The 16,408-nt window shown below is 43.9% G+C and overlaps 1 protein-coding gene across 4 annotated transcripts in view; it reads right to left on the reverse strand.

Annotated features, from left to right (window-relative positions):
- ZBTB40 (zinc finger and BTB domain containing 40) overlaps positions 1 to 6,559 on the reverse strand; it is a 78,832-nt gene extending 72,273 nt beyond the window's left edge. For all 4 annotated transcript variants that reach the window (XM_039231303.1, XM_039231297.1, XM_039231289.1 and 1 more), the window contains exon 1: positions 6,413 to 6,559. The gene's annotated coding sequence lies outside the window, so the exon portion shown is untranslated. The remainder of the gene's footprint in view (positions 1 to 6,412) is intronic.
- Positions 6,560 to 16,408: the final 9,849 nt, after the last annotated feature.

Genomic DNA, 16,408 nt, shown 5'->3' on the forward strand with positions numbered 1-16,408 from the left:
ATAAATACATCGACCGGCCTCAGGGCAGTTATTTGACAACACATAGTCTAAGGACAAGGGAACCACATAGAAAATGCAAACAACATTCAATGATCTAATGGTCAGTGCAGATAGTGGCATTGCTACTGGACTGGTTAGTAACATGGCCAGGAATATCCAGCAGCCTCAAAGGTCCCGAGTATGACCTACCTGTCCAGGAAACGATGAAGTTCTATGGCCCATTTGAGTGGTACTGACTAGCGTCAAAGTAGAAGAGTGAGAGGGAAGGGAAGAGAGTAAGAGATTTGAGAGACCCAACCAGAGCTTGAGGGCAGCACAGGCCAAGCCTCGAACTGCATTTATCCTGAGGGCAGGCAAGCCATTTGAGAGTTTTAAGCAAGGAGGTAAAAGAGTAACATGTGATCTGTGCCTCATAAAGATCACTGGCAACAGTATACAAAATGGATTAGAGAGGAACAAAGGAACAAGCCAGCTGGCCAGCTGGGAGGCTGTTGTAGTAACCCAGGACCAGAGATTATAGTAGCTTTAAACCGAAAGACAAAGGGGACATCAGTAGACTTGCAGCCTAAATAAATAGATGCTAACTGGAAGGGGGGGGGGGTTGAGAAGGGGAAGAATAAGGCGGGGGGGGGGGGGGAAGGACTCCCCGGTTTCTACTTTTTGCAACTTTGTGGTGTGATCTACGGAGACTAGGAACGGAAGGTCAGTACCAGATGGAAGAAAACTGGCAAGCTCTCTGCTGCCAGAGCCCCTGACATCATCCTTCAGAGCTGGTGGAGACAAGGAGCTAAAGAAGTCAAGAAGGAAGATCCAACAGGCTGCAGTCATAGAAAGCTGAGAAACAGATGAAACGAGCAGGTTAGATAACCTCTTGCAGTATTTTCTCAAAATCAGAAATAGAACCACAGACTGTTCACTGTGTTTTTTCTTTCAATGTTTATATTTGAGAGAGAGAGAGAGAGAGAGAGAGACTGCGTGTGGGTGAGGGGCAGAGAAACAGAGGGAGACACAGAATCCGAAGCAGGCTCCAGGCTTTGAGCTGTCAGCACAGGGCCCCTGCGGGGCTCGAACTCACGAGCTGTGAAACCATGACATGCGCCAAAGTTGGATGCTTAACCAACTGAGCCACCCAGGTGCCCCTCACTTTGTTTTTATATTTTAAAAAAATGTCAAGTAACCAATATTCAGAGGCTTAAAAGCTAGTAATCCTTTGTTTCTAATCTCCCTCATCCTTCTTGGGCCCTTTCCTTCATAAACACTTACTTTGTAAAACATCTAGAGTTCCAGAATCAGACCTTCAGGCCCATAATAGAGGTCACTCATACAAATACTTCCAGGGACCAGACGGACGTAAAATCTTTCTTTAAATCTAAGCAACTCACTGTTAAACAGTATATGGGCCAAACAAATTAGCCCACAGCAGTTTTCTACTGAAGTCCCATGTTTACAAAATGTCCTAAGACTTAAAGATAGTTCCTTCCTTTTCTTTCCATTTGAGTAGTAATACATAAAACCAGAAATTACACCAAAGAATTGACTTTTTCAGAGGTCTTAGTATTAGATAAGCAAGAGAAGTTTGGTTTAAAAACTCTCACGGTTCAAGGGTTTGAGCCCCGCATGGGGCTCGACAGCTCAGAGCCTGGAGCCTGCTTCAGATTCTGTGTCTCCCTCTCTCTGACCCTCCCCTGCTCATGTTGTCTCGCTGTCTCGCTGTCTCTCTCTCTCTCTCTCTCTCAGAAATAAATAAAAACATTTTAAAAATTTTCAAAAAGAGCTCTTTCTTTCCCTAGATAGGTGGGGCTGCCAGGACAAACACAGGGGGCAGTATCTCTCCTCCTTTGTTCCTCTGTCTCTGCCTCCTTGAATCCATCCCTCTCCTCTTCCTCTCTCCCTCCTAACCCTACATTCCTGTGGTCCTGAGGAACCTGGTCCATCAGCAAGAAGTTGATGCCTAGAGCCAGAGTATTAGCCTCCTACCACTCTTCCCTTCACCGGGCAGGAGAAACCAGCAGGACAGCGGCTACCACGGCTGCTGAGACAACGCATTACCATTTCAACCGTCTCCTGTAAAATAATGACAGTGATCTCTGGGGCAGACAGCCCTAGGAGACAGGACACTCAACTCTGCTTGGCCACCTGAGATAAGAACCAAGGCCTGGAAAGATACTTTCAAAACTGAAGTCAAGACCATACAGCAGTAAGAAGTAACTGGTTTCAGGGGGACCCATCACTACTTTGGTCCAGTGGTTTTTATTACATGTGACGTTTCATTGTTGGCTCTGCACCTTTTGAGGGTCAAGGATCCCTCTGAGACCTGATTAAAGAATGGGCTCACTCCCTAGAAACATGACAGTCAGACAAATATGCAGGCAAATTCAAAGGATTCATGAATCCCCCGCAGCTCAGCCATTTACCCGAGTTTAACAATCTGGGATCAGCTGTAATATATTTGCTTCATCTAAGGAAGTGAAAAACTTGGGTGTCATGAGTTTGAAGATTTGGAGTTAAATAACCACCTTAGGGAAATATAAGGAAAGCTAGTGTTCCTTCCTTACCCTTCTCTCCCTTGAGGGTTGCAGAAGCCTCAAAACTGCAATGGCCTCTGCAAATGACAGACCGCACCCTCTGCATGACTTCAAGAAGGTGACAATCTCATCTCTGAATTTAAATGCCCTTAATATTTAATTCTCTCCTCTACATAGTTACAGCTTGCTTTCTTCACATCACCGGGATGATGGCTGTAGGAGGGCAGCCTATCAGAGATCCAGAAAACCATAAATTCCAATTCAATTTCCTTGTGAAAATCAAAGAGCTCGCTCTCTTGAAGAGTTGAAAGCGGCTGAGGGGTCACTGCCTTCCTCCAGGGTGCTGGTACAGGCAGTATTCCAAAAGGGTAATGTAAATACTCAGTATGAGGCAACAGGGCATACCAATTTGTTTTTCAATCTATTTTATTTCAGTTCAGAGCTTCTTGGCAGACAGATAGTCGACAAAAACAACCACACTTTGGTTATACTCGGTCTTCTTCAATCTCCAAAAGCAGTTGAGTATTGCCAAAGTGTGGCTCGTTTTCCTGTGCTGCCTGTCTGCAGCAATGCTTTGAACTGAAATAAAATAGATTGAAAAACAAATTGGTATGCCCTCGCTCTTCCTGCAGTTTTACATTATCCTTCAAAACTAGTGTTACCACCTTCTCTTTACTGGAACCCAAAAGACCCAAATAACAGAGTAAAACTGCAATACTTTAAATGCGAAGGTCCCACCCAAACCTAAAATAGCAATTTAATGCCGGGCTTATTGTTCAACACTGCATTAACATGCCACTGTCGGGCCTGTTCCTCAGGCCTATTCCTCGCTCCGTTTGCTGGGCTGGATCACATCTTCTAAGGACATGTGCAACCTGGTTCCTAGACGCGGTTTAAAGCAAAACTTGACATTGCCAATCCTCTTACACAGCGTGCTTGATTTCTTATTGCCTCTGCAATTTTTCACGTTCATGACCCCAAATACCTTCCTATTTTTACCAATTCCAAAAGTCTGCGACTTGCTTTAAAGCATTCAATGCCCTGCTTAAAGTATGCAATGGTATTTTGAAAACTTTCAGAGGAAACCCAAAATCATTTGCAAACAAACTTTGAAATGACCACCAACTAGAAGAAACCTATCATTTTCTTACACTGCCTCAAGCAAATGCACCCGCCTTCAGTGGAGGAACACACTAAAATAATGAAAAGTACTCTGAGTAGATAGTTGTATAATTTGGTTGAAAAAAAAAGAAAAGTAAAACACATTTGGAAGAGTTCCTCTGTCAACAAGAACATTGAGAAAAAATAAGATCTGTTCCTGTCTCTCCCAAAGATAGAAACATACATACACACCCTCAGCTTTGTTAGTAACATAATCCTGGATTTTTGTTATTATTTAGCACTTTAAATAAATTTTTCTATTTGGGGCCAAATTTGGTTTTCTCTAATTGGAATTCAGCAACATGTGTAACAAGAACAAAAAGGAAACAGCAAACCTGTTATTGAACTTTTTCTTATTTAATCTGCACAACAACCCTTTCGAGGAGGTACCACTATACACATCTCCTATTAGACCATCTGTAGCTGGCCAATGGGCATGCAGCCCTCTCAGCAGTAAAGGTGGCTTGAGAGTTGGCATCTCAGAGCACAGGACTGAACCACAGAACCATGACTCACTTCTTTTAACCCTCCAACACCCCCAGTTCTTGCCACCTCACAATCTCAGATCCTATTAAAAAGTTCCTCCTTCCCAGTTCTCTCCCTTCTTACCTGGACTGGATTCCTGTCACTCAGACAGGTTCGGTTTTAACTACCTTTCTCAAGTGGCTTGCTGGGCCAGCCCGGTGACAGGGGTCCCCCGGGTCAGCACTGTTTTATTACCTTTATCAGAGTTGCCACTGTTTGTCTTAGAAATGAGGTGTTAGGTCCATCTTGCTCACAGTAATCATAAGGCCTAGCACCATGGCATCTGGTATAGCAGGCGAGCAAATATTTGATCAACAAATGGCCTGAACTGTTTATTTAATACTTACCAGACTAGAGGCTGTGGGCCCAGGCTAACAGCTGATACAAAGACAGGTAAGGTGTGGTTCTGCCCCGGAGGGCCTCCCAAGAAAAGGTACTTAACAGATGGAGTAATACAGGGTAGTGGGATCAGTTGAGGTTCAGATCCGACCCAGCTCCCTCATACATTAGCTATGTAACCTTGGACATCTCTCTGAATCTCAATTTTCTCGTCTTTAAAACAGGAATATTAATACTACCTTTGTCATAGAGTTGGTGAGAGGACCGAATGATATTCCATGTAAATAAAGCACGTAGTGCTTTGCAGGAATCATTTAATAAATATGAACTACTGATTTTATTATGATGCTATGACAGCTGCATTTGAAATGAGCCTTGTTTACTTGCATACCATCTGTCCAACACCCTACTGAATTTAAACCCTGTCAAAGTGCAAAGATCATGGTGATCTTGTTCTCCCAGGGATTCAAATCATCCTTAGTACATAGTAGGTGCTCAGAAAATACTCAGATTCATGAAAGCAGACATGTGGGCACAGGGTATTCTAAAATCATTTGTTAAACTAGAGATGAATAGCTAGGTTTGGGAGCTACTGTGTAGAAGAAAGGCATCTAAATTAGAAAGTTGGGTGTGGCGTAAGTTTGATGAGTTAGCTAAGAAAAACTTCACTTCAAGGTTGTAATTATTAGATCTCCATACACCATACAAAGATTTGGAATTCGACTTGAGGAAAAAACCAAACAGCCCCAGGTTGAGACTTGAAAGAAGTCCCAGCAGTATGAGGTGGGTCACAGAGGAGAGGGCTCCCCTGGAATGAGCTCAATTTGCCAAACCTACAATCGAGTACACCCTTAGGAGGTTTAACCTCAGAATCTGGGATTCCTCTCTTGAGCGGAAACACGGATCCTGATTTTTGAAATGTTGTTAGCAAAAAGCCGCTGGGTATGAATATTAACAAAGCACCTGACTTAACTGTAGGCGCTGGGTGGATGGTATTGTTACTAAAAATAGGGGAAACAATTCCCACATTAACCGATCAGATCAATAAGACCAGAGCTTTAGGTGCACGGGGTAACTTTAATTCGAGTTTCCCTTTCCGTGAAAAACGATCAGAAGAATCGCCGGACGACCCTGACCAGTCTACTTGTGTCCAGGGCGGGGGTTGGCACACTTCTGTGAAGGGCCGGACAGTAGGTGTCTTTGGCTTTGTGTGCCATGTCCTCAAAGCCAGGCCATGTCTGTCGCAACTACTCAACACAGCCCTCGTAGCAAGAAATGAACCATAGATGATATAAAGCAATGAACGTGGCTGTGTGCCAATAAAACTTCACTTGCGGACACTGAAATTTGATTTCATATACATTTCACAAATTACAAGAAAGTCTTCTCCCCCCCCCCAACAAATTAAACATGTAAAAACCACTGTTAGTTCCCTACAGCCCAAAACGGGGTGGGGTGGGGGGCTAGGGATTTGGCCCCAGGCCGGAGCCTGCCGAAGCCTCGTGCAGACTTGTTAGGAGGGGGAGAGACTCTGGAAGCGACGACGAGGAGGCCTCGGATCGCGCCGAGGTGCAGGCGGTGACGAGCGGGGGCAGGCCCCAGGCGGGGGCCGGGCCGGGGGCACCCCGACAGGGCCCCGCGGCCTCTCCCCACCGGAGACTTACAGCCGAGCCTGCGCTCGGGGTGGGACCCGCCCCAGGGGGTCTGCGTCCGGGGCAAGAGGAGGTGGCTGCGACTCGGCAGAGCCCCGCGGAGTTCGCCACGCCGAAGGGTCGCAGCGCGCCCCTCATTTGGGGCGCCTCCCGGGCCTCAGCTGCTAAAGGGGTCTCCACGCTGAGTCCCAGCCCCGTTTCTATGGTTACCTGTTCAGCACCGATTCAAACTGCCGTTCTTTATTGACAGCGCCATAGAGGACACGAACACTCCTGCCCGAAGGGAACAATAAAGCTTTCTCCATTCAACAGCGCCAGAGACGCCAGAAGGCGGCCATTTTGAGGCCGGCGCGTAAGGAGTAGAGCGGCGAGGGGGCGGCCCGGCCTGCCCCGCGCGCCATAGTCACGTGTTGGGGGCGGGCCCTGAGGGGCGGGGCCTGCGTCGAGCGCGCCCGCCACCAAAGCCCGGGCGCCCGGGCGCGGGGGCTAACGCGCTGTTAGCAGGCTCTCTGACCTGTGACCTTAGCCACTCCCTCCCCTCCCCACACTCTGTTATGAAAGTTTTGATGGGGTTCCGCGGACTCTTGCTTGGGCAGTACTAGAGTGAGGATCTTATTTCAAGAATGGCCCAGAAGTAGACACAAAAGGTTTCTCTACATTTTTCCAAAACACGTTCACGTGCAACGCAGAGACGTGACCTGAGCCGCGTCCCCAGACGCATCCTCATAGGCGGAGAGTCTTGGCACTGCTCGGACTTGATAGGTCGTATCAGCCGACCGAGGTGTGTTGAAGGCGTTTTGATCCCGCCTTTCCCTCCTCCCACTCAGGATGTGGTATGGCGGTGGGGGGGAGGGGCGATCATAGCTTTTCTTTTGCTCAGTTTCTCTTTTCACACGCTTTGTTGCACAGTGAGCAGTCCACGTTGGAGCTCCTGTTGCCACCTTCATACAGCCAAACAGAGTAAGTCAGATCCAGACAGTATCAGACAAATTAAGTCACATCAGTGCTGGCCCACTGAACCTCACACTGTCACTCTGTCACAGACGCGCAGCCAATTTTTCTGTCACTGCCAGTCATGCCACCCAAATCCAGCAGTCTCAGTACAATGCCGAGTTCCCTCTGCGGTTACAGCTGTTACATCCACAATGTCAATATTCGGTCGTTCTGAGAGCTGTCATTGTCAGGCTGACTCCCACTCCATCACCGTTTTTAATCACAAATTCAATCTGCTGGGCAGAACTGTCACTTGCATTGTTGCTGTCATTGGGTTCATTATTGTTTACTGTCACTGTCCGACCACAGGCGACCACTGTCAAGGACCACAAACTTCAAACAGTTCTGGACAGTATAGCAATTGGACTCTGTGCCCAGCTGTCACCCTTTCGGTTTTCACTGTCATTGTCACTCAGCTACTTTCACTGCCTCATAGTCAAGCCAATATTTAGCAGGCCCCTACTGGGTACACAGCTGTCCTTGTTATTGCCCAATTAGTCACTTTCACTATGATACTCACATGTCACTGTCACATACAGGGTCAGACTTACTATAGCTGACATCCAGTCACTCTAGTAGTCACTAGAGCCACACCACAGCCTTTGTGCCCCCAAATCACTCATTTCCACCATCTCCACATTCTCTCTTAATGGGAGCCCCCCACATACAGGGTTGCCACATGTAGCAAACAAACCACAAATACCTAGAATGGTACTTGGCATGTAGTAGGTGCTCAAAATATATGTCCCAAATTAATGGATTTTTTAAATGTTTTATTTATTTTAGAGAGAGACAGTGGGAGCAGAGGAGGGATGGAGAGAGAGACCCAGAATCCGAAGCAGGTGCCAGGCTCTGAGCTGTCAGCACAGAGCACATTAAGGGCCTCGAACCTAAAAACCGCAAGATCATGACCTGAGCTGGATGCTCAACCGAACGAGCCACTTGGGCACCCAAAAATGGATTTTTTAATAATAAAAAAACTATTATTGACATGTACTGTTTGTAAATGTGAATGGCTTAAGATTCAAACATCTCAAACAATAGGAATAAGTCTGCAGCCACACTTTCCTCACTGTTCTACTAACAACACTCTGCATCCTACGGAGACTGGGAGAAAACATGAGAAGTGTGGCTGCCATGTACATGAATTCCTGGGACCACAGTTATGAAGAATAAGATTCCTTAATTTTGTATTTCTTATTTTAAAAGGAATACATGTTGGGGAACCTGGGTGGCTAAGTTGGTTTAGTGTCCAACTCTTGATCTCATCTATGGTCTCATGGCTAATGAGATCAAGCGCTGAAATGGGCTCTGCACTGAATATGGAGCCTGCTTGAGATTCTCTCTCTCCCTTGCTCTCTATGCCCCTCCCCCACTCTCTCTCTTTCTCTCAAAATAAATAAATGGACATTTTCTTAAAAAGTGAAAGGCATGCATGTTTATTGTAGAGTGTGTATAAAATATGGGAAGGATTCTTTTGCCTCTGAAGGATTGTTTTAGATATATCAAAGAATGCCATCCCCCAGCACACACTCACACACAGTCATGGATAAATGGCTGCAGTTTCTCCATAACTGTTCACTTGAGGTTTTGCATTGTTAGAAATTTTCAGGAGAATTTCTTGCCTATAGTTCATGAAGGAGAGCACAGAGTCATGGGAACAATGCCCCTGACTTCCAGCTAGCCATCATATGGGAGAATGAGGAAACAATGACGGGAACCTCTAAGGACCTCATCTCTCCAGAGAGCCTCAAGGATTTTGGAGAAATAACTTGTGCTTCCCAATTGCCAGAAGGACCAATCCTTGAACCTAAAGGAGGAAGGAACTTGAGAACTTTTACCCTTTCTTCTACCTTGACAGAGAATGTTCCCAGGTTCTGCCTGAGGTAGCTCCAGCTAAACTACCAGCTGTTTCTGGAAGACTACCACATATCAAGGACATTGAGGTCAATAGAACATGGTCACTGCCATAAGAAATAGCATAGCCTCCACCACTTCTGTTGCTAATAGCAGAATCAGCATTTACCTCACTCTATTCTCTGCCAAGTACCATGCCAAGCTCTATCTAGATTATCTCATTCAAGTCTCCTAACCCCTGGAAGAGGTAAGTGACATAATTACCTTTTTTTATTAGTAGTAGTATTCAAGAGAAAACAGAATCAGGGGCGCCCGGGTGGCTGAGTTGGTTGAGCGTCTGACTCTTAATTTCAGCTCAGCTCATGATCTCAGGGTGGTAGGAAGGTGCCTTGTGTCGGGCTGTGCACTGAGAGTGGAACCTGCTTAAGATTGTCTCTCCCTGGGGCGCCTGGGTGGCTTAGTCGGTTAAGCGTCCGACTTTCGCTTAGGTCATGATCTCGCGGTTCGTGAGTTCGAGCCCCGTGTCGGGCTCTGTGCTGACTGCCAGCTCAGAGCCTGGAGCCTGTTTCAGTCTGTGACTCCCTCTCTCTCTGACCCTCCCCTGCTCACGCTGTCTCTCTCTCTGTCTCCTAGAAATAAATAAACATTTAAAAAAAAAATTGTCTCTCCCTCTGCCCCTCTTCATCTCTCCCCCGCTCATGCTCTCTTTCTCTCTAAAACAAACAAACAAACAAGTAAATAAAAACAGATTCAGTGAAGGTGACACAGCTCCTAAGCAGTGGAGTTGGGGTGTAAATCTAGGAACATTTTCCCCCTCCGAATGACTTGAGAGTTTTACAAAATATATGTGTCTGTTGTAAAGAATTCAAGGATTACAGGGGAAAAATGAAGAAGAGATTTAAAAACAGAATCACTATAAATCCTAGCACTTAACAATAACATATCATTAGAGCTGCGCATTTCTCTATCCCTGGGCATACACATGTAGGTGGGCAGATGGAGGGATAATAATGATAATGATGAGCTTCCTTCCAGTAGGCACTATGTACTGGACACCATCCCAACCACTCCCCATGAATTAACACATTTAATTTTCTCAGAGAGAGATGGAGAGACGTAATTTTATTAAAATGAACTCATTTAATGTACTCAGGGTTCACAGCAGCAACCAACCACCCGATGATGTTTTTCCCCAAATCTGGTTCTTTCCTCAGTCTTTGCGGTCTTCTCTCCGCCTCCTAATCAAATCCTAAACCCAGAGTCCTTGGACTGCAAAAGCTGAGTCTTTAAATAGCACCCTCTGCACAGCTGCTGCCCGGTCAAATGTCTCTGCTGTTCCCTAAGGCGGTGGCGGTATTTGTAGAAGTGAAATTTGCTAGATGCTCGACATACGCTTTTTATTTGTTAGGGTAGGTATCTGGGCCTTGGCTTTCTTTGTTCTCTGGCTTTTTAAGTGTTCAAATTTCACTCCCCTTTTCTCAAATCCAAATGAAGCTTGATCTTCAGATCTTGCCTAGTGGAGACCAGCGAGTCTCAGATGAGAAAGCTGTTGGAATTTGCTGAATGACTCAGAAAGGTCAGCTGTCTGCTCATCCATCTGACATGACAAAAGACGCGGAGGAGGGAGATGGTCTTCCTGCAAAGGGGCTGCCCAGCCGTTGGAATCCGGGGCCCTCCTGTGGCTCTGGCCCTGCCAATATCTTACACTGTGAATGAATCCCTTGCCTTGGTTTCCCCCAAAACAAAAGGAATTCTTACATTCAGAATGATGAAATGAAATTGACATCTCCATGGAGATGGGCCATCCACAGAAGCTATGACTTTCCAGCCAAATATGCTTCTCCTCCTCAGCTCCTTAGCTCAGAGAGGACAACCCACCCACCATTCTCTGCCCAATTCCTTGGGTCAGACACATGGACACTGTCCTGACACTTCTGTTGCTCACCCTCAAACAGTCACCTAGTCTTATTGATTTTACTTCTAAATATATACTCTCCACTTCCATGGCCAAAGTCCAATCGGCCTTTACCTCTCACCTATTGTAATGTTCTCATACTCCAGCCTCCTTTTGATATCCTTTATTTTGCTCTGCACATGCAAGCCAGCATAGTTTTTCATGTCAACTTTATTAAAAATAATTTATATAAGAAAATGTACTCAGTTAAAGTGGAGTCTCAACAAATATATACACCTGTGTAACCACTACTATATCAAAATATAGAACATTTTTATTTTTTAGAGCAGTTTTAGATTCACAGCAAAATTGAGAGGCAAGTACATAGATTTCCAATATTCCCCCTACCTATACATATGCCTAGCCTCCTCCACCACCAGCATCCCCACCAGAGTGATACGTTTGTTACAGTTGATGAACGGACACTGACACATCATTACCACCCAAAGTCCACCATTTACATGAGGGTTTACTCTTGGTGTTGTGGATTCTATGGGTTTGGCCAAATGTAGCAGGGCTGTACCCACCATTAGAGTACCACACAGGAGTGTTTCACTGCTCTAAAGATCCCCCGTGCTCCACATTTTCATCCTCCCTCCCTCCAACCACTGGCAACCATTAACTTTTTGATTGTCTCCATAGTTTTGTCTTTTTCAGGATGTCATATAATGGGAATCATACAGTCTATGACCTTTTCAGATTGGCTTCTTTCACTTGGCAATATGCCAAATTGAAGTTTTCACCATGTCTTTTCATGGCTTGATAGCTCGTTTCTTTTTAGCACTGAATAATATTCCATCGTCAATGTGGACCATAGTATATTTATCCATTCACCTATTGAAGGAGATCTTTGTTGCTTCCAAGTTTTGGCAATTATGAATAGAGCTGCTATAAACATCTGTGTACAGACTTGCATGAACATAAGTTTTTAATTTGAGTAAATACCAAGGAGACCAGTTGTTGGATTGTACAGTAAGAGTATGTGTACTTTTGTAAGAAATCACCACACTGTCTTCCAGAGTGGCTATACCATGTTGCTTTCCCACCAGCAATGATTGAGAATTCCTGTTGCTCCACATCCTCATTAGCATTTGGTGTTGTCATTTTTCTGGATTTGGGTCATTTTCGTAGGTGTATAGTGATATCTCATTGTTGCTTTCATTTGTGTTTCTCTGATGACATATGACGTGGAGCATCTTCTCATATGATTATTTGTCATCTGTAGATCTTCTTTGATGAGGTATCTGTGAAGGCCTTTGAACCATTTCTTATTTGTGTTCTTATTGTTAAATTTTAAGAGTTCTTTGTGTGTTTCGCACACAAGGATAATAGTCCTTCTGCAGGTATATCTTTTGCAAATCTTTTCTCCCAGTGTGTGTGTCTTATCTTCTTATTCTCTTGATAGTGTCTTTGCAAAGCAGAAAGTTTAATTTTAATGAGCCCAGCTCATTGATCCTTTCTTTCACAAATCATGCCTTTGGTGTTGTATCTAAAAAGTCATCACCATATCCAAGATCATCTAGATTTTCTCCTCTGTTATCTTCTCAGAGTTTTATAGTTCTGCATTTTACATTTAGATCTGTGATCCACTTTAAGTTCATTTTATAAAGAGTGAGGTCTGTGTCTAACTTCCTTTTTTTGCACGAGGATGTTCTATTGTTCCAGCACCATTTGTTGAAGCTATCTTTGTTCCATTGTATTGCCTTTGCTTTTTTTTTTTATTTTTTTTTAATGTTTTTATTTATTTCTAGGAGAGAGAGAGAGACAGTGTGAGCAGGGGAGGGTCAGAGAGAGAGGGAGTCACAGACCGAAACAGGCTCCAGGCTCTGAGCTAGCTGTCAGCACAGAGCCCGACGCGGGGCTCGAAACCACGAACCGCGAGATCATGACCTAAGTGAAAGTCGGACACTTAACCGACTAAGCCACCCAGGGGCCCCTTTGCTACATTTTTCAAATATGAGTTAATTCCATATAGGTTCCCCTCCCCCCGGGCTATTCTGTGCTATCAATTTGTTCTTTTGCTAGTACCACAGTCTTGATTACTACAGTTTTATAGAAAGTCTTAAAGTTGAGTAGTGTCAGTCCTCCAACTTCATGTGCCTCTTTCAATACTGAGTTGGCTAATCTGGGTCTTTTACCTTTCCATATAAACTCAGGAATCAGTTTGATCCCTTAGATATTAGTAGTATGGGATATCTACAGTGGGTTGGAATTGGGTATTTCCCTTCCCTCAGGTCAGGTAGGCTTGGATACAACCTCAACAGAGAAGACTCTGGTTCAGTGGCTTCCTAATGAGGCCAGACCTTATTCTTAAGAAGAATAGAATGCTCTGGTATATGTCAAAATTGGTCCTTTTCCTTTCCCCCTGACAAAAGCGAAAAGGGATTTTTCTCTCATATTCATAGTAGAGCTCCAGGAAGTAAAACTAACAAAAGCTAACAAGACTAACCTCCCTCATGACTGGTCCTTCTGGAGTTTTTAACTCTTAGACCTGGTCCACACTGAGCCTCCGGCTTTTTATCAACCACAATTCCGGTTTCCCTGTCCCTACACTGATTCCCACCAAGGTTTCTGCTCATGGGTTTCTGCTCGGGTAAGTTGTGATTCCCTGTGTCTACCTGTCTATCTCTAAAGTTGAGGGGCAAAAAAAAAAGGGGGGGGGGCGCCTGGATGGCTTAGTCAGTTAAACATCCAACTTTCGCTTAGGTCATGATCTCGTGGTTCGTGGGTTTGAGCCCTGCGTCGGGCTCTGTGCTGACTGCCAGCTCAGAGCCTGGAGCCTGTTTCAGTCTCTGACTCCCTCTCTCTCTGACCCTCCCCTGCTCACGCTGTCTCTCTCTCTCTCCTAGAAATAAATAAAACATTAAAAACAAAATAAAGTTGAGGGGCAGCAGTTTGCCCTGTGACCTCACTTCTCTGATGAACCTAAAAAGAGTTGTTGATTTTTCAATTTATTCCACTTTTTACTTGTCAGGACAAAGTGGCCACTTCCAAGTTTCTTTCACGCCAGACTAGAAACCAGACTCCTGAGATACTTCCATCACCTGAAAAAGTGCACTGTTCCCTTGTGCCCCTTCCCTGTTGAACTGCCCTTCCATAGCCCTCCAGCAACCACTGACCCAACTTGCTGTCAGTATAGATGACTCTTGTCTGTTCTAGAATTTCATATATTCAGATTACATCGTATGTAGTATCTTGTGCCTCACTTCTTTCACTTGGCATAACTTAGTTGAGCTTCACCAGTATTGCTAAGTTTATCAATACTTTATTCTTTTTAATTGCCGTGCCCTTTGGTTTTGACAGACCACCATTTGTATATTCATTCCCCTGTTAACTTGGTTGTTTCCAGCTTTAGGGTATTATGGATAATGCTGCCTTGAATATTTGTGTGCAAGTCTCTATGTAGGTATGTGGTTTTGTTTGTCCTAGGCAAACACCTAGGAACGGGATGGCTAGACTATATAGTAGCTGTTTATTTACCTTTATAAGAAGGAACCAAAGAGTTCCTCAAAGTGGCTATAACATCTGTGTTCCCAGCATCAGTGCTGAGAGTTCCAATTAATCCACTTAATCATCAACTTTGGTATCGCCAGTTATTTTAAATGTAGTCATTGTGATGGCTGTGAGGTCAGTATCTGCTTTTGGCTTTCATTTTCATTTCTTTTTGCATGTTGTTGTTTTTATGATTATTGGTTATAGAAACTCTTTCTATATTTTGGATACAAGGATATAAGCCCTTTATCAGATATAGGTATTATGAATATTTCAGTCCTGGCTTCCCTTTTCATTTTTTGATGGTGCCATTGAAGGAGCAGAAGCTTTGGATTTTGATGAAATCCAATTTATCAATTTTTCCTTTTAGGAGGAAAACTATTAGCACAGTGCATCTATTTAAAGGGGGAAAACCCTAGGGCATTCCTCTAAAAGTTAGGAACAACAAGGATGGCCACATCATCATTATTTTTTTTTTTAACATTACTTTAGATGTATTACTCAACACAATTGGATAAGAGAAAAGAGAGATAATAGAATTATATACCTGGGAACCCCTAAAGAATTGCCTGAATGATCTATTCTAAGAAAAAGAATGAGAGAAGGGAGGGAAAGCTAGAGGGGATGGGGGCAGGTAGAGGGAGGAGAAGGTGGTAAAGTAAGTAAGGTGGTAATGTGTTAAACAAACATTCAGAAACCAACTAGAAGACAAAGGCCCTCTGCCTTGGACTAGGAATTCCACCATTGGCTTCAATTCTCAGGCCTTTGGCCTTGGACTGAATTGCACCACTAGCCCCCCTGGCTCCTCACCTTGTAGATGGTGCATCATGACATATCTCAGCCTCTGTAATTGTGGGAGCCAATTCACAAAATACATCTCCTCTTATATATTCCCATCCCTATCTCGATCTTGATCTCTATGCTATGGGTTCTTTGTCTCTGGAGAAACATGACCGATGCATTGATGTGTAAACTTTACACAGAACCCAGTTAGAAGAGGTAATGGAAGAGAGGAGTGTATTTACAATAACAACAAAAGATAAAAATACCAAATGTATAAACTTGAAATATTAGTGAAGAATACAACAGAAAACTTGAGCAGAAAGACATACCATTTCTTAAATAGCAAAAAGACTAAACATCGGGGGTGCCTGGGTGGCTCAGTCGGTTGAGCGTCCAACTTCGGCTCAGGTCATGATCTCATGGTTTGTGGGTTCGAGCTCCACGTTGGGCTCTGTGCTGACAGCTCTGAGCCTGGAGCCTGCTTCAGATTCTGTGTCTCCCTCTCTCTCTGACCCTCCCCTGCTCAAGCTGTCTCTCTCTGTCTTTCTCAGAAATAAGTAAAACATTTTTAAAAATTTAAAAAAATAGTTAAAAAAAATACTAAACATCGTAAAAATGTTGATTCTCAGCAAGACACACCAACAGGGCTTTTGTTGTTTCTTTTTTCCTGCCAAGAAGCTGATTATAACATTTAAATGGAAAAATAGACAACAAAGAATATAGAGAACCAGCCCTACCAGATATTAAACTGCATTCTAAAGCATTGGCAATTAAAATAGTGGGCACTCAGCACACAAATAGACAAACAAAACCAATAGAACAAAACAAAAAGTCCAGGAATAGACCAAAATTACATACAGGAATTTAGCATATGCTAAAAGTGTAAGAGAAAAGGTAAATTTTATAATTAATGGTTTGGGGATAATTGGGTAGTCATTTGAAAAAGATGTTTTATCTATATCTCACATCTTATGCTAGGGTAACTAGAAATAGATCAAAGATTTGAAGCTAAAAAATTGTACACATTAAAGTACTAGGAAAAAGTGGGCAAATTTCTTTAAAACTTTGACGTGGTAAAATTCTTTCTAATTGACTCAAAATCCAAAAACCAAATAAGAAAAGACTGG

Source organism: Hyaena hyaena, unplaced genomic scaffold, assembly GCF_003009895.1.
Source record: "Hyaena hyaena isolate Hyena2069 unplaced genomic scaffold, ASM300989v1 scaffold_3, whole genome shotgun sequence".
Lineage (NCBI taxonomy): Eukaryota > Metazoa > Chordata > Mammalia > Carnivora > Hyaenidae > Hyaena > Hyaena hyaena.